Here is a 24,308-nt window from a genome sequence, read left to right on the forward strand (position 1 = left end):
ATTTTAATATACATTTGTGAAAACAAATTTCAGTAAACTAGAAATAAAAAAAATTCTTACTTTGGTAAAGAGTATCTACAAGAGAACGTCCAGTAAACATCATCCTTAAAAGAGAGATATTTTCCTCTAGGATTAGGAAAAGGCAAGGATGTCCATTTCTAACACTTCTGTTAAAGTCTTTTCCAATGTTTCTAGCCAGTGCAATAAGGCAAGAAAATAATAAAAGGAACAGAGATGAGAAAGAAAAATTTAAACTTTTATTTTTTTTAAACAGATGACATGATGGTATATTTAGAAAATTTGTAACAATCTACAAACTAGGACTTCCCTCGAGGTCCAGTGTTAAGACTCTGAGCTTTCACTGCAGGGGGCATGGATTCTATCCCTGGTTGGGGCATTAAGATTCTGCATGCTGTGTGGCAAAGCCAAGAAATAAGGGGGGATAAAAAGGATCTACAAACTACCAGAACTGAAAAGTAAATTTAGCAAGAGCCAAAAGTAAGGATTAGAAGTATAAAGCTTCTACAGGAAACAATAAGCAAATGTCTTCAGGATCTTGATGGAGGGCAACAATGAAGGTGGAAGAAAATTCTGTGGACAGGGTACAAAAAAGCAGTAATCTTCTACCCTCCCACCCCCAAAAAAACACTGATAGACTGGACTTCAAAAAAGCAGATCTGCTCATCCAAAGGCACTATTAAGGGAATAAGAGAGGTAGAAAATAAATGCAAACATGTACCTGATAAAGGTTTCCTATTCAAAACACATAAGGAGTTAAAAATCACTAACAAAAGATAACCTAATTAAAATAAGTGGGCAAAAGACTTACACAGACACTTCATAAAAGAAATTGGAATGGCAAAAAAAGATATACAAGGATGTTCAACATTATTATTATTCATGGAAATGCAACCAACTTACCCAAAGACCATCAGTTCAGCTCCCTGGTACATATCCAAGGGATAAGAGTATATATATTCACCAATGGCAGTTTCAAGAACATCTATAGCAATTTTATTTATAATGGTTGAAATCTGAAAACAACGCCTATGCTTATCAACAAGAAAAAAGGTAAATAAATTGTAGTATGTGCAATATTATAGAAGAGGCATCACCAAACTTTCTCTGCAAAGGGTCATATAAAACATCGGTTAGGCTTTGTGGGTCATACGGTCTCTAACTACCCAACTGTGCTCAATGGACATGGCTGTGTTCAACAGAATCTCATACATGAAAATATATTATGGGTTGGAGCTGGCTCATAGTTTGTTACCCCTTGCAACTTTTACATGCAAGCCATACACTTTATTCTTATGTCTTCATTGTTTGTAAATTACAGCTCAATTTGAAGAAGAAAAAAAATTAGACAAAGTTCAGAATACAGATCTGAAGAAATTACCTAGAATTCAACATGAACAAAAAAGTATAATATATAAAAGCTATATTAAAAGAGATGGATGACAGAATGACAAAGTCTAATAGAAGTCTAATCAGAGTTCTTAAAGGAAAGAATGGGAAAAAATGGAGGAAAAGCAATACTGAAAGACATAAAAGGTAAAACTTTCAAAAAGTGATGAAAAACAAACCTTAGAGACAGGAACACAATAAATCCAGGATCAATGAAATGTCCACACCGAGACACGTTCTGTCACAAAGCTGTAGAGAACAAAAGAGATCTTAAAATCAGGCAAAACAAACAAATTACCAACAAATAACAGTTATTTGAACTAACTGTAACACTGAAAGTAGAAGTCACTGGAATGTCACCTTCAAAGGGCTGAGACAGATACTGCTGGCCGGGAAATATATGTCTAACGAAACTATCATTCAAAAATGAATGCAAAATAAAGCCATTTTCAGATCAAGTTTGCCATCAACTGTCCCTTAATAAACAAGCTTCTAAAATATATTTTATTTATTTTTTAATCTTATTTTTATTGGAGGCAAATTACATTAATAGAAGAGAAAGATCCGAGGTGAAAGAAGGAATGACAAATCATGAAAAAAAAGAAAAAACAGTGTGTCAAATTTATAGGAGAAAAAAATCAAGATGGAGCTAAACTCTGGAAGACAACATTTAAGCTGGGAGATTAAATGGTTATCAAGAAAACTTATGCTTCTTGAATTATTTGTAAAAGGAATAAAATTGATAAACTTCAGATTAAGTTGGTACACTAAAATTTTGAATGACGCCACTAAAATAAATAAAATATGCGATTTTCATACTAGTGGAGAGGGAAGAAAATGGAATAAGAAAAAATCCAAAAGGTAGCAAAGAAGAGGAAAAAAAAAAGATATGACAAAAACAACCATAAAAGATAAAGCTAACTTTCATCTTACGTGCATCAGTTACTATATTAAATTCAATTGGACTGAGGATCCAGTTAAAGGACAGACTGTCGGAGTGGATTAGAGAAAACTATCAGGTTTTACCTGTGAAAGAGATATTCTAAGCAAATGCTAACTAAGAGAGAGGTGTGACTAGGATATTATAAAACAAAATGGATCTTAAGGTAACAGGCATTTGGGTGAGGAGGCATAGAACACCATTATAGAATGACAAAAGATCCAATACACGGAGAAAAGAATGCAGTATGCACTCTTCTTGTATGTATGTAATTTGTATGTACCTTCAACTTTTATAAGGCAAAGTTGACAGAATCACAAAAAGAAACTGAGAAAATTCATTATTTTATTGCGACATTTTTATTATACCAGACTCAGTAATTAAACAAACCAAAAATTAGCAAGGTTAAAAAAGATTTGAACATTACAATTTTTATGCCTGATCTAAGACATATATATATGTGTGTGTGTGTGTTCATTTATTTATATACCTACCTTGCCCCAAAAGTCTGTGAATATATATTCTTCTCAATCATTCAAGGAGCAGTTGAAAAACTAACCATGAGGCCACAAAGCAATTCTTAAATTTCAAAGAAGTGGTAGCACAGAACCCTAATTTGCTGACTACAGTGCAAGCTTTAACAAAATCAATAACAAAAGTATAACTCATAAAACTTTCCACATTTGAAAATTGAAAATACTTCTAAAAATCTCATAGGAAAAAGAAAAAAAAATCATAATGAAAAACGTTTTTAATTCTTAGAACTGAAAAATATACTATACATAAGACAAAAGTAAGGAAAAAAATCTGTAGCCTTTGCAGGAAGAGACAAATAAATGACCAGAGAATCCAGGAATGAGCCCAAGTATTTCTGGAAATATGTATATGAGAGAGATGGCACTGCAAACCATTGGTACTGAGCATGGAAAAAAGCAAACAAATAAATATGTTCATTTATGTTTATGTATATTTATCAGATAAATTAAAGAAATGTGAAAAATGGAAACTTAAAACTTTTAGAAAAAATTTTCAACATATATTTCCTTAATAATAAAGAACATCTTAAGACACAAAAGCACAAAGAAGAAATTGCCTGCAGTTTATTCAACTGAAGGGCCCGTATCTTGAATTGTTTTCCAACAGAAATTTCTGCAGTGATGGAAATGTTCTGTTATATAATACAGCATAATATAAAGTAATACAGCATAATAAAATATAAGAGCCACTAGTCACATGTAGTTACTGAACACTCGAAATGTGGCCTAGAGTGACTGAGGAACTGAAATTGTTGAAGTAAATATAACAAACAGCATGTTAGCATTTTAAACTCCTTGTAGAAGATGTTACATTTTCATATACTTTTCAGTATTCAATTTTTTTTTGGTTAAAGAATTTGATTTTAGCTTACATTACTATATAAATTATAGCTTCAATTTTGTAAAAATACATAAAAGTTGCTTTCTAGAAAGCAAGCACACTAAAATGTTCACAGTACTATCTGTGAATGATTTTTATTTTCTTCTAAATATTAACAAATTATTAAAGATATAAAACGTATACAGAATTTAATGAACACTGATGTATCCACAGAGTTTATGAAATAAAATATTATTAATATTGTTTAAATTCCCTAAGTACCTCTCTTTGGTCAGGACTTCTTTAAGGGAAAGTTGGGAAGCTTCAGGTTTCTTCATTTTGTGAAGCCCATGTTTTAATATACTTTCAGGAAAATTTAACATACAGACATTATATGTAGCATTTAACAAAGAGTTACAAAGTAAACACCCATGTAACTACTGCCGAGGTCAGGAGATACAGCATTTTCAGCGTCTTAAAACCTGCCCCTGGCCAAAACCTCATAGTGTGTTTTTTCATATTCACCCCTAAGAGATGACCACTAACTTGATTTTTATGGTGTTATTGCTTTACAATTTTTCTATAGCTTTTAATGTCTACATATGCACCCCTAAACCACACCTTTATTTCACCAGGTTCTGAATTTCACATAGATGATATCATACAGTCTTCTTCTGCAACTTTTTTTTTTTCTCAACCTTATTAAGACGCATTTGTGTTAAGACACAAAACTACCTCATTCACCACTGTACTGGGTGGGCTCCATTTTATGACTGGAGTATAATTTATCTTCCTCCTTCAGATGGACAGGGAGGTTGCTTCCAGCTTCTGAGTTTTACAAACAACACCATAGCCAACCTTCTTGTACACGTCTGCTTGTATATATGTATGAAAATTTATCTAGGGCAGTGGCTTTCAAACTTTTTCGACCATGACTCATCCTAAGGAATGACGTTTTACATCATGACACACATCTCTGTGTGTATAAAACTGAGAGAAGAAACAAAAAAAAAAGTTTCATGAAGCAAATACCCTGTGAAATTCTGATGATTTTTCTCTTCTCTGTTAGTTCGCGTGTTACAAATTCTGATCACTCGCCACTTAATTGTTTTCATGAGCCACTAAATGGGTTTCGATCTTGGAAAAACGTCACGGCTACGGGATAAACACCTAGGAGTGGAACTGCTGGGACGTGTAGCCCGGACATCGGATGTCAACTTTTCTAGATCCTTAACTTTAAGTAAACGTTCTTATCTAATTTACCACTCTATAATTTCAGGGCTAAAACTGTGAAACATCAGCTCGTTTTATCTTTTCCTTTGGTTGTTAAACAGTATTAATCACTTACCATGTGCTAAGTAGCCACCGGGCTCCGAGCGAGACTGATGGGTTAATACACGGGAGGGGGGTAGGGGGACGACATAAGGGACCAGGACCTCAGTGAGGCCCCGAAAGCTCACAGGAGGGGCCTCCGATCCTGCCTGGGGAGGGAGGGGTTGGAGAAGGATTCCTGGAAGGAGGACCTAAGCTGAGTGTTTCTATTTTTAATTTTTATTGGTTTCCTAAAACATAAAAGTAACACATTTGTTAAAGAAGAAGAAGAAAAAAAAAGGAATCAAAATCACAGGAGTATATTTATTAAGAAGTAAAAATCCCCGGCACTGCCCTGAAAGTTTGATGCTGAGCGTAAATAACCAAAGTTGCATTATCAGTTATCCTAATCTAGGAAATTTTCAAGAGCCCGCATTTTAGAATCGTCTTCGGTGACTACCTGATAGGATCCATAGGTCTAAAAGCACGAATCACATTTTCCATCATGGATGTAAACGCAAACGTTTCATGTTTAGTCACCTTATTACTTTGAACAGACTTTCTCCCCCTGCCCCCGCCACCAACCCCACCCCAGCCCGGCCTTTTAGCAAGGTTAGAGTGCCAGGTTTCAAAACCCGGGTCTATTTACTGCAAATCAACTGCACGCGAGCGCTTCAAAAAGTGGCATGAAGAACAGCCGGGGGAGGGGAAAGAATGCGTTCTCGGAGCGGAGCTGGCTTGCCCGGAGACAATTTGTCAGAGTTTCTCGCCGGGTCCCGAGGAGCCCGGACCCCCTCACGCCCGCGGCGCGGCGGCACCGGCACACCCTCTGGAGCGCGGCATGGAGCCCGGCGCAGTGCCCGCTCCGCGGAATGCTGCCGCCCCGCCGCCCCAGGCCGGCCGCGGCCCCTCGGCTCCCCTCGCAACTCGCCCCAAGCGCGGCTGCGAGCCTCCCCACCACCTACCCTGCGGGGTCCGGAGCCCCCCGGAACTCAGGCGCGGCAGCTCGGGCGTGCCGCCTCCGCGGCCATGACGGCGACCCGGGGAAGCGCCCCGTGCGCCAAGGCCCCACGGTCCGAGCGGCTGCAGGGAGAGCCGCCCCGTCCGTCCGTCCGTCCGTCCGCTCTCCAGGAGAGTGAGGCCAGAATCCGCCCCACAGGGGCTTAAATCAAGGCTTGGGGCGGTGCCGACGGGCTGAATGACAAATGGCAGATGCCGTGGGCTTTTGCCGCCCTCGGCGGCCGCGGGATGGCTGCGCCGAGGAGGCCGCGCACAGGCGGAGCCCGGGAGCCGGAACGGCGCGGCCGCGAGGAGGGCGCTGGGGCCCCCGGCGGGGGCGTCACGTGGCAGGAGGAGGCCCCGCCGGGGAGCCGGGGGGTCGGCGGCCTGGGCGGAGGAGGAGGACCGGCGCCCAGACGCCTGGCCGATGCAGTCATCTGTGTGGGGCTAAGCCAAGGTCGCCCAGGTGCAGAGCTGGCGCAGGTAGACCCGAACCAGCCTGGAGCCCCACACCGTAGCGGGGATGGTTCACTCAAGTTACCACCGGGATGAACCGCCCGGAGCCAAATCAGAAATGAGAAACACGACAGATGCTAGGAGAATACTGCCATAGGCCAAACTTACCTCCCCTCTCCGTGCCGCGTGGAATCATGGCAGCCTAACTGTGCCCACTCGTCCTGAGTCAGGCAGTGTGCTAAGCACTTCACAGGTAAACACACGGAGTCCTCACGACCCCCCTCCCGGCAGAGAAATACTCCTCCTCCCGGTCTCACAGCTGGAGACACTAAGGCACAGAAAAGATTAGAAGAAAATTATTTTACAGTTATGGAATCATACTGGGGGTGCTTGAAGTCATTTTAAAATGGTCTTTGGATTAGAGAAACAAGCAAACCTCCAGTGGTTGCTTTCTTCCCTGCAAGATACACATTGCTCAAAGAGGCCTATAAGCATTAAGTAAAACGACTTAGAGAGGCAGTTCACTACGTATTTCAGGCTCTCTCGTAGTTCTGAAATATGTTAACAACATCGTCCACGTCTATCCATCTTCTCCGCAGTCTCCGGATTTCCATCGCTCGTATTTCAGCTTTGAGCACTCAGCACATTTACAAGTGCTCGACCATCTTCTCCCAGATGTTCACTCTTAATTCTATATTTAAATGAATTCCGTGTTCATCCTAACACATCCGTTCCTGAATTATTTTACTTCTTGAGGGACTGCTCTCTTTTTTCAAGCTGTTTTCTTAAGGCGCACTTATAGAGTAATGTTTTATCTGTTTATCTTTACACATTAAACAAACAAACAAACCAAAAACTCAGAGCGGGTAAATATTTTGGATTCACACCTCTCTTCAAAACCTAACAGAAAAAGAAGTTAATTGCTTCACTGATTTTTTTAATTAGGAAAGTATGATAACACATTCATAGGAGACTTGGAAAATGCAGGTACACAGTTACATATAGTTCCACAATATATTATAATCATTTTTAAGTAGATAAATTAAGATTTTTAGTTGGAGTTTTAATATCAAACTCTCAAAAATTAATAGAACGAATAGATAAAAAAAGTAGGAGGATATAGTGGACCCGAAAAGCACTATGAACCAATTCAACATAATTAAGATTTATATAATTTTCACACAGCAGCAAGATATAAATTCTATTCCCATAGACTATAAACCAGAAGACACTCGAACATATCCAGGAACAGAAAACAAGGTACAAAAATCTCACAGTTTAAAGATATTGAAATCATACAGAGTAGTCTGTTCTCTTATCACTGTGGAATCATGTTAGAAATCAATATTAAAAGATATTTGAAAATAATTCAGATATTCTCAAGTGCAATGAGACATTTACCAAGAGACTTAACCATTGAAAGCCTCAATAAAGTTAAAAGACTGAAAAAAACAGAGGGTAGTTGAAGAGAAGATACTTCACTGATTTTTGACATTATAGATTTCTGTGGAGAGAGCTGAATCCTGTGTGATTTTCCCTGGGAAGTGATTTGATTTTTCTGCTTGGATAAAGAAAAGAATTCTTTATCATTAAAGCAGCTGTATATCCTTAATTGGGCTATATCTTAGTGTCAATTTTTCTGTATCAATTTTCCCCCAGTATATAGTATGATCTTTCAACTTATGGATTTCATTCTTCTTAGTGTAGTATCCCATTCATATTATATATCTGAATACATTTATCTTTTATTAGTTGGCTTTTCTACTTCAGAGTCACCCGTTAGTCTTATATTTGATTGTTATTTTCTATATCCATCTTTTGATTTGCATTCATTCTGATTCTCTGAACAATTCTGGTCTTTGGTTTTTCTAGCTTATTGGATCTTAAAATCATGTTCTTTTGAAAAATTGATTTTCTTAGCTATGCAATTTCCTTTTTCATCACATTCTTGTCTTATCCTTGAGCTACTTCGTGAAATCATACTCTTTCTCTGGTGAGACAAACATATATAAGGAATATAAATTTCTGTTACTTGGTGTGTTTTCTTCCAGTCTTGCTTCTTCATCTCCTGCACTGTTTCCCTTGCTCCCCACTTATAACATGTTTACATAACAGCTATGTCATATCTTTTATCTTGCTTATCCTTAAAAGTTAACAACAGACCTTGTGTTTGCACTAACAGAGTGAATTCCCGGTGCACTTTCCTCTTCACCTGAGATGTGTTTGTCTTCCCTATCCAGAGCTTCGGTTTTAGGGCTGAATGTTATTTCTATCCATCATTTCTGGGACCTGAGGGTTTCAGGAAGATAGGGGACTGCAGAACTCAGATTGAAGGTGAATACAGAGCCCTCTGTGGGAAAGTCAGCCATCACTTCTGAGGCTCCTTTAAGTCTTCACCAGCCCATTTTCAAGCCACTCAATGTCTATAATTCCATGTCTATAAGCATCAATTCATTTGCCCAATTCAGCACAGTACTCCAGAGGGTGGCAAACTTTCTTGCTTTGGGCAAGATCCAACAGTGGTCTGTAAAGTTTCCCTGATGTCACAAGGATGCCACTTTCCCAGTTGGAGGATGTCTGTGAAAATTCTGACTTTGATCATCTTTTTCCTCAGTATGTCTTGCAGGAGAGTGGAAGGATATACACCACACATCTATCACAGAGTATTTGGTATCTTTCCTTTGCCATCACTTTTCACATTTACATCATAAGGTTGTACTTCTTTCTTTGGTTGCTATAGGTGAGGGATTTTGTTTTGGTTTTTTTTGCTTTCTTTTCTTTGTGTGGTCTAGGGTTTTTATTTATTTATTTTAGTGCTTCTTTGTCCCTTCTTTATCCCTAAGTCAGTTGATCAGCTTGTCTCTCTTGTTAGTAATGAAATATATGAAAAATCCTTTTTTTTCTTTTAGTTATTTCCACAAAGTTCTTTTTGAACATGACTATTGTGAGCTGGCAACTGTGATAACCTCCTTTTCTCTAGGTTTTCCCTGAATGGCATATGCCTTGGCATTACAGTGTGCCCCAACAAAAGTTCCAGAGCAAAGGCTGTAAACTCAAATCGATATGAAGTGTAAAACAAAAAAGAGCAAGACTATGTTAAAGTAAAAAGAACATTTTTGTATAAGGGGTAGATGCTTATACAAAGCTTATACCAGCTCAGGCCAGCATTGCCAAATGTAAGCCATTTTCAGCCATGATATATAGTACTTCAATATCAAATTCCTTAATTTTGGAAGCACTATGGAAGCTAACTAAATTTATCTCAAGGCCAAACCGAACCAGTGGGTCACCAGTATGGTCCCTTTTATAGAGAAATACTCAGGACAAATCTTACAATCACCATTTGTCTCTTAAGTATTTTGAGATACAGTTTTATTCTGATTCTTCAATGACTTCCTAAAATGTCTTTAGCAAACATAAAGCTAGAAGGTCCATGCTAACATATTTACAGTTTAAAACAACTTGTCAATACTCAACACCTTCACAAATAGGTGTTACTGGAGTAACAGCTTTGATCATACTACAATTAATATCATGAGAGCAGAGAGTCTATATAGATCATGACCACAGTAACAAAATAGCAGGAAAAAATATTTTCAATTGATGCACGTGATTTGAAAAAATCCAAAACCCATTCGTGGGGGGCAAAAAAAACAAGCTCAGAAAAAGAAGGGAACTTCCTCAACCTGATAATACACGTATTTGTTTCCTATGGGTGCTACAATAAACTATCACAAATTTGTGGCTAAAATGTGAAATGTATTCTCTCACAGTGCTGGAGGCCAGAAGTCCGAAAGCAAGGTGTCAGCGAGGCTTCACTCCCTCTAGTGGCTCTAGATGTGAATCCGTCCCTCGCCTCTTCCCGCTTTCGGCAGCTGCTGGCATTCTCTGGCTTCCTTGGCTTCTGGCCACATCACTCCAGTCTGCGCATCTATCTTCACATTGCCTTTTCCTCTGTGAGCGTCCTGTGTTTTATCCCGTGTGTGTCTATCTTATCAGAATACTTATCATTGGATGTAGGATGCACATGAATAAGCCAGGATGATCTCTCTTCATCTCAAGATCTTTAAATTATTACATCTGCAAAGACACCCTCCTATTTTCCCCCCAAATAAGGTAACATTCACAGCTTCCAGGATTAGGATATAGATATATATTTTGAGAATTCATCTTTCAACCCTCTTATAAATATGCAAAATCACAGTACCTTTGTTGTGGAAATTGACAAGCTGACTTTAAACTTTACATGGGAATGAACCTACAAGAGTGAAAATGAAAAAGCGGAACAAAGTTGGAAGACTTACACTACCTGATTTTAAGGCCTACTGCTGCTGCTGCTGCTAAATCGCTTCAGTCGTTTCCAACTCTGTGCAACCCCATAGACGGAAGCCCACCAGGCTCCCCCGTCCCTGGGATTCTCCAGGCAAGAACACTGGAGTGGGTTGCCATTTTCTTCTCCAATGCATGAAAAGTGAAAAGTAAAAGTGAAGTCGCTCAGTTGTGTCTGACTCTTAGCGACCCCATGGACTGCAGCCCGCCAGGCTCCTCCGTCCATGGGATTTTCCAGGCAAGAGTACTGGAGTGGGGTGTCATTGCCTTCTCCTTCAGTTCAGTTCAGTCCAGTCACTCAGTCGTGTCCGACTCTCCGCGACCCCATGAATCACAGCATGCCAGGCCTCCCTGTCCAGCACCAACTCCCGGAGTACACTCAAACTCATGTCCACAGAGTCGGTGATGCCATCCGGCCATCTCATTCTCTGTCATCCTCTTCTCCTCCCGCCCCCAACCTTTCCCAGCATCAGAGTCTTTTCCAGTGAGTCAACTCGTCGCATGAGGTGGCCAAAGTATTGCAGTTTCAGCTTTAGCATCAGTCCTTCCAATGAACACCCAGGATTGATCTCCTTTAGAATGGACTAGTTGGATCTCCTTGCAGTACAAGGGACTCTCAAAGCCTACTAAAAAGCTACAATAGTTAAGTCTGGATGGCATAAGGATAAATGGAACCATACACTGAGTCCAGAAACAGACCTATATGTATATGATCTATCGATTTTGGACAGAGATTCAACATAATTCCACTGGAAAAAGAGAAATGGTATGGGAACTGGTTATCTCTATGGAGGAAAAAACTTACACTTAACATCATACACAACTTAGAGTATTTGAAGAACTCATACAATACAAAGATAAACAATGTAACAAAACTGGGCATGCATGCAAAGTCGCTTTAGTCATGTCCAACTCTTTGCAACCCTATGAGGGCTTCTCTGTTTATGGGATTCTCTGGGCAAGAATACTGGAGTGCATTGCCATGCCCTCCCCTCCAGGGGATCTTCCCAACCCAGGGATCGAAACTGTCTTTCTTATGTCCCCTGAATTGGCAGGTGGGTTTTTATCACTAGCTCCAGATTTAAAAACACACTTCACCAAAGAAGATATACAAATGGCCAGTAAGCACATAAATGACACTCAACATCATTTCTTCCATGACTAATGCAAATTAAAACCATAGTAAAATATCATACATACCAACTGGAATGGCAAAAGCTTAGAAGACTAACAATATCAAGTGCTGCCAATAAGGGAGAAAACTAGAATTCTCAGACATTGTTTGTGGGAATATAAAATGGTACAACCACTCTGGAAAACTGTTTGAGTTTCATTTAACGTTAAACATGCATTTACTACATGACCCTGCAATCCTATTCCTAGGTATTTATCCAAGAGAATTAATAATATGTCTACACAAAGACTTATACACAAATATTCATGTTAGCCTGGAACTGAAAACAACCTCAATGTCAGTAGGAAAATGAGCAAACAGATGATTACCTCATAGGTAAATCTAAAAAACATTATGCTGCGTAAAAGAAGCTACATATATAAAAGATATACATACTATGTGATTCCATTTATATGAAATTTTAGGTAGAAAGTCTAAAAGAGTGACAAAAAGCAGACCAATGGTTTCCCAGAGTGGATGGAGGAGGAATATGAAGGAGCTCTGTAGGATAAAAATGTTCTATATCTTGATCAGTGAGACTATTACCTGAATATATATATATATAATATATATATATATATATCATACCTCCCCAAATGATACACTTAAAATAGCTGGATTTTGTTATAGATGTACACTGAACTCAGCAAAGTTTAAAAGAAATGTTCCTATTCTTCCTTGAATGGAATGGGGAGAAAAGAACTTATAGGAAACTGTTTTTCTCTTCATCCATAGCAGTTTGAATTAGAAATCACCTTCTGCTTTTGTTGACTTTTTCATTAGTACTGCCTTGTACTTCATCAATTCATTTTCTCACCTGGAGGATTTAGACAACAGAGATGAAACTCAAATCCTCTGACTTCTAATCCAGTGTTCTTTCATTACACAGTTTGCATTATGTTTAACATTTAAATCATAACTTTATCTTCTAGTAAATTCAACTTAACAAATATTCAATAGGTGCTGCTAGATTTAATTTTCTCTAAACGAAATATAACCCTCAAATCCATATAAACATAGTTCTTCTGAGGCCCATGGCTTCTGGCCAGACAACCTCTCACTGGCCATATGCTACTCCCTCTCAACCTTCAAGTCACTTCTCTTTTTTGAGAGACTGTAATTCCTGGCTCATGGGATTTCTTCCCCCTTCCCTACTCTTGTCGATATTTGCAATGACTTCTCCAACCAGGTATCACTTCCTCAAATAGGCCTCCATGAGAACATCTTTTTATATTTCCCAAAGCAACACTGACTAATGTCCATTTCTTTCTTCAACTGACTGGGAATTGATGAGCATAGTAAGCTCACAAGGCAACGTCTGATAAATGTCAATTTTTTTTATATTATGTGACAAAGATTTTCTGTTACATACATGTTGGACAGAGTAACAAAATAATCATGGTTCTTAGTTACATAACAAAGACCAAGAGGATACACGAGATGGAAGAATATGGCCACTTGTGGCTCTCAAAGAAGTTAGTAAGGATGCCCCACTGATTTAAGCAGCTATGCGCTTTCTATTTCTATAGAAAAATGTACTTATATAATTCAAGTTATACAAAATGTGGATATTAATTTTAAAGTTTTAAGTAGGAAAATTCACTGAATTTTCCTACTTAAAATGAAATGAAAATACAACATCAAATGAAGATACAACCCCAAACTTTCACCTTCTATTGATAAGCAACCAGACCTGGTCAGAAGTGATTTAAAGTAGAATCAGTGGCATCAATTTTCATTCCTGTTTCATGTAACATGAAAAAAAAAAGTAAGCTGACAGTGATTGACCAAAGGCTGGCCTTTAGAGCAAAGAAATAAAAGCAGTATACAAATACCAAATATTGATAGTTATTCTGTTTTTCTCTTCACTATAATTAAAATTTCATCACAAAATTCAACAGCAATAAGAAGATGACACAAGAAATAGGGAAGGTGGTAGAGACTTTTCACAAACTATGAGGACTAGCCACTAATTTTAAAGTAAAAGAAAATGGGGATGATGGCTCTATCTGTCTATCTTATCTCTTTTCCAGACCTCCTCAGAAACAAGGACATCAGAGGAGAGACATGAGCTGTCTTGGAGAGAGTTCAATGGATTTTGAAAGACCAAAAGCAAATGCAACAGCAATAACAGATTTAGGAATGGAGATGGGCCCCCCCAGGGGCTGGACACACAGCGATGCCAGAGAATAAGTCAAGATATGAGGCTGTCAGGAAAGTGTTGGTTGAATGTTTTTACTTTGCATACAGAGCAACTGGGTGACTGGTCCCTCTGTAGTCAGCAAAACATGCCATCTCCACCCTAGAGGAAACCAGAAAGTTATTTATTATCTGGATAATAACCGGATAAACTGAACTGAGAAGGATGCAGACTCAGAGATCCATAAAGGAAGAGGATTAAAAAGGAGAATTACTGAACATCAAAAGACTGAACTGGGGGCCCATATATTTATTTCACTTTAAATCTATCATATACTTTTCATTAAAACTTTAAAAAAACATTTAAAAATTACAGCAATGCACTGCCTTGCATTAATTGCATAACTGCTTCATTATATTCTTTATAGTCCATCTTATTTTAAATTTTCCTTTTCACAATTAGCAGTCTGATCCCTTGAACTCTTAGTCCTTGAACTTCACCAGTAATTAGATGTGCTTCCCAGGTGGCTCAGTGGTAAAGAATCCACCTGCCAATTCAGGAGATGCGAGTTCAGTCTCTGGGCTGGGAAGATCCACTGAAGAAGGAAATGGCAACCCACTCCAGTATTCTTGCCTGGGAAATCCCACAGACAGAGGAGACTGGCAGGCTTCAATTCACTGTGTCTCAAAAGAGTTGGACACGACTTAGCAATTAAACAACAAATCATCAGAAGATATATTTTCCTCCTCCTCCCAGAATGTCCCCAGTGACTCCTAAGCATCTGCTTTAACACATAAACTCCTACACCTTTACCTAGTGAGTAAAAACTGAAAAACAGGATATTTCCATAGTCTACATAGCTTCCAAGTATCTATCTCCCTACAAATTACTTCTTAATTTAAAGGGTAAAAACAGTAACTTTTCAGCAAAGGAACCTAACAGATACCAACTTAAGTTATCGAATTTAGTATCACCAATAATAGAACAAGCCGAGTGTGCCTCTTGACGAAACACACTGGATAAGAACACATCACTTACATAGTATTCTTGCTAAAAACACAAAACCCAAGTTTTACAATGAGAAAAACAGACAAACCAAAATTGATGGATCTTCAAAAATAAATGACTAGACTGTATGCTTCAAAAACATCAATGTTATGAAAGACAGTTCAGTTCAGTTCAGTCAGAGTAAGGCTTAAAAACTTTTCCAGATGAAAAAAGATGAAAAACACTACACTGAATGCAACACTTGGATCTAAAAATTCTGGATTTAAGTTATAAAGGTATTTGAAGAAACTTAGATATGGACTATTCATTGAATAACTGTACTGTGAATATGTTAAACTTCTTGAGTGTAATCATTGTTATGTGGTTATGAAGAATGTCATTGTTCCTAGGAGATAAATGCTGGAGTGTTTAAGATTAGGCAGTCATAAAGTCTAACTCTCAAACAGTTCAACAGCATAATTATTATATATGAAAGTGATAAAGCAAATGTGGAAAAATGTTAACAATTGGTGAATCCATGCCGAAGGTATAGGGGAAATTCATTCTTTTTTTTTTTTTTACTTTGAAAAGCTTTAAAACCACAAAAAATTATTAAAAACACAAGGTCAGATTCAACCACCTGATTATGATACTCCCATATTCTGCTGAGAAATACTGGGAAAGCTCCCACAAATGAAGACATTCATGAAGATGGATATTGCCTGATCAGCTCAATCTCATTTGATGGGTAGATTGTCTAACCTTTCATCCCCCTCTGCAAACTGTCTCAAAATCCCCACCACCACCGTTTTCCTACTTCCTGGAAATCTGAGATTATCAAGAACGAACTTTCCCCTTCCTTGCCTTCCTACTACCTATAATCTTGTCAATATCACTTGTCTTAAAAAAAAAAAAAACTTATTCAATCAGTCAGCACTCTGTATCTCCTCAAACTCCCATCTTTAACTCTCCATTTGCTCTTTCTCCTCTCCAAACTGATTAAATTTTAACCCAACTTACAAAAAAATTAAAACTCAAATCCCAGATCTCCTCTAGACACATTTTATAACCCCATTTCCCTTTCAAGCTTCTTGGGGATAGCCTCCACTTGGGCTCTCTACTTTTTTAGCACCCTTCACGCCTCACTTTTGAACCCCCACCTGTCAGCAATCCTTGCCTCCTAGCCTTTCCCTCCACTGATGCCCTTCTGTACTCCTAAGCCAATGGAAAGTCTTTTGTCTGGGATCTCTCTGCAGCCTCTGGTACAATTCCCCACTCCTTCCTGCTTGGAATGACCCTTTCCACCCGTGTCAGCGGTACCCTTCTCTACCCTTCTGAAGATATTCAGAAATAATGGTCCGAGCATTAACAGAAAAGCTCGGACCATTATTTCTGAGTCTCTTCAGAAGGTAAGGGTGAAGGGTGATTTTGCCAGATAATTTAAACTATAGTCTCTTCCACAGGTTCCTGAAATGTCTTTGGTCTTCTGATCTTCTCACTCAAAGTACAATACCTAGGTGACTTCATGTAAACCAGCAGTAGCAGCAGCAAATGTAAGCCAGGCACTGCACCAAACACCCTTTAGGTTATATTAGTTTCTTTGACACAGCAGTTCAAGTAGGCCCTATTATTATTATGATACACATGAGGAAACAGTTTAGGGAGGTTACGGAACTTGCCAAAGATCTCTCAGCTAATAAGTAATGAAGTTCAAAACTCTCCAATTCCAGAGTCTGTGCTATGCTACTCCCACAAAATCATTAAGATAAGACAACATGGGCATAGTGGCAGAGGCCAGAGACAGAAATTAAATGAGCAGCAAGGCTTTCTGACTATGAGGTTTGAGTTTATAATACACTGAGCTAATATTGAAGTTGAAAAGGGTCTCCACATCCCACATTTATAACAACACCATGTGATGGGGTAAGAGCCTCCACAAGTTCAATTTTGCTGGGAGATTTTGGCAATTATTACTGTAATTTCTGTGTTACTGTTCTAAGGTTTAATTAATATCTAAAAGCATGCCATCTATAGATAACCTTCAAGATACTGTACGCTTCCTCTTTGTGAGTCTAATAACTTGCAGTTTCTCTGTTTTGCCTTTCAGGAGACATATTTGCAGGAAAAGAAAACCCAACTTTTAGAGAAATAGGGTCTGCTTTTTAATGATGGACTAGCTACATGGAGTAAGGATAGAAATTCTAAACTGCCAAATTGTTTTCTCACCTGCCTACAAGTGTACAGAGTTTATAATACATGGTAAACATGGAGGCCATTTCTGTGAGCAGTACCTTTGAGACATGATCCAATAGATTTTTGTCCTATTGTAATTTTAAAGTTACTGACAGATTTATTTCAGTCTGGTATGCCACCATAACAGTTGAGTTTTAGGCAGTGGGAGTAATAAAATTCCACAACGAAATAAAAGACTCTCAATGTCTAGATCAGGCAGTTCTTTTCCTTTGTGAAAGCAATTAGAAAGGTAAGGAGATCTAACTGTATACTGGTAGCATTCCAGGAGGGTTTCAAAAGGTCAGGTGATCACAGAATCATAGAACTGAAAACTGAAAGATACCTACTCTCCCAAAGGTAACTTAATATTCTAAAAATGAGGCCATCAAGGCCCAGAGAGGCTGACTAGTGAGAAATGCAAAGGAAGGGGAGAAGGGAGCTGAAGAGGTGATCCAGTTCTATTTTAATCAGACCTGGGGCTTTGGACTAGAGATTCAGAATCACCCAAAGAACTTTTTAAAAACGCACAGTCCCAGGACAAGACACAGACTGGAAGAAAATATATGCAAATCATATATCTAATAAGTGACTTATACTCAGATATACAAAAAGAGTACTTAAAACTAAACAAGAACACCAGTCATTTAAAAAGATGGGCAAAAGATCTGAACAGGCGCTTCCCTGAAGGAGATGCACAGAGGGCATCTAAGCCTAGGAAGAGATGCTCAGTATCACTTGTCATTGCTGCTGCTAAATTGCTGCAGTCATGTCCAACTCTTTGCAACCCCACCAGGCTCCTCTGTCCATGGGATTCTCCAGGCAAGAATACTGGAGTGGGTTGCCATTTCCTTCTGCAGAGCATCTTTCCAATCCAGGGATCAAACCCACATCTCCTGCATTAGCAGGCAGGTTCTTTACCACTAGCACCACCTGGGAAGACCATTTGTCATTAGGGAAATACCAATTAAGATAAGATGCATTTATTGGAATAGCTTAAATCCAAAAACCTGACAATACCAAATTCTGACAAGGTTGCAGAGAAAGAATCCATCATTGCTAGTGGGAAGGCAGAATGGTATGGCCACTTTGGAAGACAGTTTATTACAAAACTAAGCATAGACATACCCTAGCATCCAGCCACTGTCCTCTTTGGTATTTACCCTACTGATGTGAAAATTTATAGCTGCCAAAAAAACATGCAGATGAAAGATTATAGCAACTTCATTCATAATCACCAAAAACTGGAAGAAAGATATCCTTCAGCAGATGAATGGATAAACTATGATGCATTCACACTATGGAATATCATTCAACAGTCAAAAGGAATGAGCTACTAACTCATGCAACAACATAGAAGAATCTTACCTCATATTGCTAAATAAAAGGATCCAGTTTCAAAAGACTACATACTGTTATGATTGCACTAATACAACATTCTGAAAAAAAGAGAACACTGTAAAGATGAAAACCAGATTGAATTCACCAGTTTGGGGAGGGAAGAGTACTGACTCAGTAAAGCACAGAAGGACAGGGAAGCTATCCTGGATAGTAATGTTGTTGTGGATACATAACACTATGCATTTGATAAAACCCATAGAATTATGTGGCATTAAAAAGTAAACCTTAATGTATACAAACTTAAATCAACCAGGAGGTCAAGCAGTCCCAGAATGGAATGCAGACTGTGAAAAGAATCTATTACTAATGTATGGCATAAATTCACTGAAGGGCTTGGAGCAAAAGGGTGATGACCTAAGTGACTTTGAAAAGGACAAAAGGAACTGTACCTAAAAATTGAACTCTAGTTGGTAAAGTTGTTTCCCATGGGGTACAAATTAAAAGGACTTCTGCCTGTCAGGCAAGAGACACGGGTTCAATCCCTGGGCTGGGAAGATCCTCTGGAGAAGTAAATGGCAACCCACTCCAATACTCTTGCCTGGGAAATCCCATGGAAAGAGGGACCTAGTGGGCTAGAGTCCATGGAGTTGCCAAGAATCAGACATAAGTTAGCAACTGAACAACACCAACAAATTAAAAGTTCTGAAATCATACACTGGAATGAAAAGCTGGTAAATAGACGGTGGATTGTGGGAACCAAGTTTCTCCCACTCTTGGGGAGAGATGATGAGAACCAAGTTTCTCCCAGTGTTGATGAGAAAGAGAGGAAGGAGAGAATAAGCCATGTCATACTGGATTAGAGTCAGAGATATCATTATGAGCTCATGTTTAGCTTCACAAAGATACAGATGGATATTGAAATAGTTAGAGATATGTCTAATATGCAGGTTCATATATCCTATCTCTGAGAAGACCCAGATGCAATGACACACCAAAGCAGAGAACACACCCTGCGCTTAGATCTTTCTTTCCCAATAACATCCTCTGATAAAAGGAATTGGCCCCCTTTGAGAAGCTGCTGGTTCTAGGACTGGGATAGGGAGTAAACAAGATAAACCCAGAGCATCTTGTACTTCCAGTAAGTAGGGAAGTGCTCAAAAACAAAATGAGGATGGCAATATCTCAAAGGGACACAGGAGTCAACCCAAAACAGTTCCCAATAACCAAAACTGGGACAATTTGAACAAACAAAATAATTCACATTGTGTTGAATTACAAGCCAAAGTATAAAATAAACATCTATTTACATCAATATGACCCCATACTGATATAAGTAAGTACTTGAGGGAGAATAAGCAGATTCTGTGCAGGAGAATCCTAAATAATGTGCGTAGCCACTTTGCCCTCAAGAACGTAGCGCATAACCCCCCACCTTTCGCTTAGGTGTGGGCTGCACACCTGTGTGCTCAGTCGTGTCCGACTCTCTGCAACCCCATGGACTGTAGCCTGCCAGACTCCTCTCCATGGGATTTTCCAGGCAAGAATACTGGAATGGGTTGCCATTTCCTTCTCCAGGGTATTTTTCCCAACCCAGGAATCGAACCCACGTCTAATACATTGGCAGGCGGGTTCTTTACCACTGCACCACCTGGGAAGCCTGCACACAGTGACTTTCTTCCAAAGTGTACAGTATGGAATGCAACTGGGTCATTTATAGTGGTGTGGATGAAGCTGGAGTCTGTCACACAGAGTAAAACAAGTCAGAAAGCGAAGAAGAAATATCATATTAACACACATACATAGAATCTAGAAAAGTGGTGCTGATGAATCTATTTAGAAGGGTGGGAAGAGAGACGCAGACATAGAGAATGGACTTGTGGATACGCGGAGCGGGGAAGGAGAGGGTGGGATGAATTGAGAGTAGTGTTGACATGTACACACTGCCATGTGTAACATAGCCAGCTAGAGGGAAGCTGCTGTATAACACAGAGAGCTCGGCTCAGTGCTCTGTGATGATGCGGAGGGTTGGCCTGGGGGTGGGATGGAGGTCCAAGAGGGTGAGGATACATGTATACATAGAGCTGATTCACGTTGCTGTACGGCAGAAACTAACACAACACTGTAAAGCAATTATACTTCAATTTAAAAATAAATTAAATTTTAAAAGTGTACAGTATGGAAAGGGGGAAAAAAACGGCAACACTGCAGTGGGCTTTCCAGGTGGCGCTTGTGGTAAAGAACCTGCCTGCCAGTGCAGGAGACCTTCAGAGACGCAGGTTCGATCCCTGTATCGGGAAAATTCCCTGGAGAAGGAAACGGCAACCCACTCCAGTATTCTTGCCTGGAGAATCCCATGGACAGAGGAGCCTGGAAGGATACAGGCCATGGGGTTGAAAAGAGTCAGACATGACTGAAGTGACGCAGCATGTATGCAGTGGAGAAATCTGAAATATACCATCTCAGTCGGGTGATCAAGGTCAATATCGGTAGCCATAAGTCATACTCACTATGGTCTTCTTCCCCCAAACCCGAACTGTGAAGAAAACAAACCTAGACAAACCCAAATTAAGGGACTCTGCACAGAATTCCTGACCAGTACTTCTGAAAACTGTCAGAGGCATCAAAAGAAGGAAAATGTGACATATTGTCACCACAAAGGGGTCCCTAGGGAGATGAGAGGATTGAATGTATGTGCTATCCTGGATGGGATTCTGGGGCAGAAACAGGACACTGGAGAAAAACTAATAAAATCTGAATAAATTATGGAATTGAGTTCCTAATAACATCTCATTATTGGCTCACTAATCATGAGTGTGAGTGAACTCCAGGAGGTAGTAAAGGACAGGGAAGCCTGGTGTGCTGCAGTCTCAGACACGACTTAGTGACCGAACAACCACAATCATGACAACTGTACCACAGAAATGAAAGACATTAATAACGGGGGAAGACATTAATAATGGGGGAAGACATTAATAATGGGGGAAACATTAATAATGGGGGAAGACATTAATAATGGGTGCTGGGTAACTGGGCGCTTTCTTGGCTATCTTTGCAACTTTTCTTTTTTTTGTAAATCTAGAACTATTCTAAAACAAAAAATATTTAAAAAATGAAAAACCCACCTGCCACCTAAAGAGATTTGAATTCAGTCAGTCTTGGAACACTCCAAATAGAAGCCAACAGGAATACTAATAAAGGACAATAAGTAATGGACAAAACTGGCCTCTAAAGAATTTCTCTAGTTTACTCCAACTCCTTATTTATTCAACTGAATCATTCATTCATATATTTGATAAATATCTGCAGAAGGCCTACTATATTCCAGGAGTTGTGAGATGTTACGGGAAAATCCAAATGAACTTTGTGGCCAATTCAACACTATACCAACCAAAACCTAATAAGCTACTGTTTTTGAAACAGTGAGTCACAAATTATTAGTGGGTCATGAAATCAATCTAATGGGTCACAATCACCATTTCTCTCTACTGAAATGAAACGATAAAAAAAAAATCACAGTTTCCATAAAAAAGGTTTTGTTTGAGAAATTATTTTCGGTATGTGTGTGTTTGTCCTGGATTATGATGTAAAATGCATTTCTTAATTTAGATTAAAATCAAAAGAACTTGAAAGCTACTCAATAAGGTTCATCCCTGGCCTTAAGGAGATTAAGTTTAGCAGGAGAAGAGAACTAAGTAAATCTTGATGGAAATTCTTTAACTATAACATAATGAACTATTTTATACGATTCATACCAAAAAAAAAAGCACAATGCTAACTAGTTTCCATTCTCTCAGCCTAAGTGGTATCACTGCATCTTATTTATTATTTACTTATAATTTATTCTACGTATTATAGACTGCATTATGTCCTCCCACCCAAATTCACATGCTGAAGCTTTAACCCCAAATGTGACTATATTTGGACATAGGGCCTTAGAGAGATAATGATGGCTAAATGAGGTCCTACAGTGGGACTCTAATCCGATAGATCTGATACTCTTGTAGGAAGAAGAAGAAACACTGAAGATCTCGCCCACACCCACAGAGAAGAGGCCACGTGAAGACGAAGAGAGAAGGCAACTGTCTGAGTCAAGAAAAGAGGTCTCATCAGACAGTGACCCTGATGACACCTTGATCTTGGACTTCTAGCCTCCAGAACTGTGAGAGAATAAATTTCTGTTGTTTAAGCCACCCAGTCCATGGTATTTTGTTAGGGCAACTCTAGTAGACAAATATACTACTGTATCCTCCCACCAAAGGAATTTAATGTGGCTAACTAGCTAAGACAGTCATCCAGGCTATGAAATTTAGAGACCTAGCACTCATTTTGGAGAAGGCAATGGCACCCCAATCCAATACTCTTGCCTGGAAAATCCCATGGACGGAGGAGCCTGGTGGGCTGCAGTCCATGGGGTCACGAAGAGTCGGACATGACCGAGAGACTTCACTTTCACTTTTCACTTTCGTGCACTGGAGAAGGAAATGGCAACCCACTCCAGTGTTCTTGCCTGGAGAATCTCAGGGATGGGGGAGGAGTCTGGTGGGCTGCCGTCTATGGGGTCGCACAGAGTCGGACACAACTGAAGTGACTTAGCAGCAGCAGCAGCAGCACTCATATACTCTACAAAGTTTCTTTTCTTGACAAAAGGCCCAACAAATTTCTTAGCATGTTTTTAGAGAAATCCTTATGGCCATGATTTTCCAATAATATCACTCAAGCCTCTGAATTGTTTACTAAATCTGTTTAGCTGTTATTTTTGTGTTGGGATATACATTCATTTCTAATCTCTCACTCAATCTATAAGCACATAATTGTGTGCTTAATATCAATTAGTATTTCATCCCTTGGCTGCCCTGCAAACCACTGTAACTACTGGCAAACAGATGGGAAAAAATATATATAAAGATTGAAAAAGCAAATTTCATTGTAGATTTCCAGGATGGATCAATTCATCCCAGGGTCCTCAAATACAAATTAAACTGGTTACTAAAACTTAGCCTTAATGTTGCTTTATCTAAATTATGAGGTTTTGAGAAGTTAAATCTATAGTAGTCAGAATAAATGGAGAAGGAAATGGCGACCCACTCCAGTGTTCTTGCCTGGAGAATCCCAGGGACGGGGGAGCCTGGTGGGCTTCCGTCTGTGGGGTCACACAGAGTCGGACACGACTGACGTGACTTAGCAGCAGTCAGAATAAAAAGTGAAATTGCAAGTGAGGTCCTTCTTTTTGTTTCTTTTACAATTCCAAGAAAAGAGCCTAGGGAGGAAGAGAAAACAGGACAGAAGAGTAGGGGACAAGTTGTTTAAGGACAGAACAAATAGGAGGGTACCTAAATCACTCAGCCAAGTATGAGGGAATAAAACCTAAGCAGCCCAAATGACAGCACTGATCCCCATTGCCACCCACCTCCAGCAAGCATTAACTGTTCCACATTACAAAGAATCTATGAAATTTCCACATTCGGATTCTGGAGATTGTGCAATGGTTTGATTTACACAAACAGAGGCTCTTGCTCCAACAGATGAAAGTGTCTTTAAGTGCTTCTCTTTTGAAATGAGGTTTGATATTTAAAATAATCTCTTTACCGGGAAAACACTGTCCTGTGGGGAAATCTTAATCATGTTTGCCTAACTTGCTA

At 39.2% G+C, this 24,308-nt stretch overlaps 1 protein-coding gene across 16 annotated transcripts in view; it reads right to left on the reverse strand.

Annotated features, from left to right (window-relative positions):
• PLAGL1 (PLAG1 like zinc finger 1) overlaps positions 1 to 24,308 on the reverse strand; it is a 98,096-nt gene that overhangs the window by 50,849 nt on the left and 22,939 nt on the right. For 12 of the 16 annotated variants that reach the window (XM_055432925.2, XM_088840808.1, XM_088840806.1 and 9 more), the window contains exons 1-2: positions 5,980 to 6,321; positions 1,587 to 1,656 (exon numbers count right to left, since the gene is read on the reverse strand). The gene's annotated coding sequence lies outside the window, so the exon portion shown is untranslated. Of the gene's footprint in view, positions 1 to 1,586; positions 1,657 to 5,979; positions 6,322 to 6,637; positions 6,760 to 24,308 lie in introns of those variants that run through there. The other 4 variants (XM_055432921.2, XM_055432924.2, XM_088840803.1 and 1 more) reach the window with 3 other exon arrangements.

Source organism: Moschus berezovskii, chromosome 10 (genome assembly GCF_049115385.1).
Source record: "Moschus berezovskii isolate FMDL1 chromosome 10, NW_MosBer_1.0, whole genome shotgun sequence".
In the NCBI taxonomy this organism is placed as follows: Eukaryota; Metazoa; Chordata; class Mammalia; order Artiodactyla; family Moschidae; genus Moschus; species Moschus berezovskii.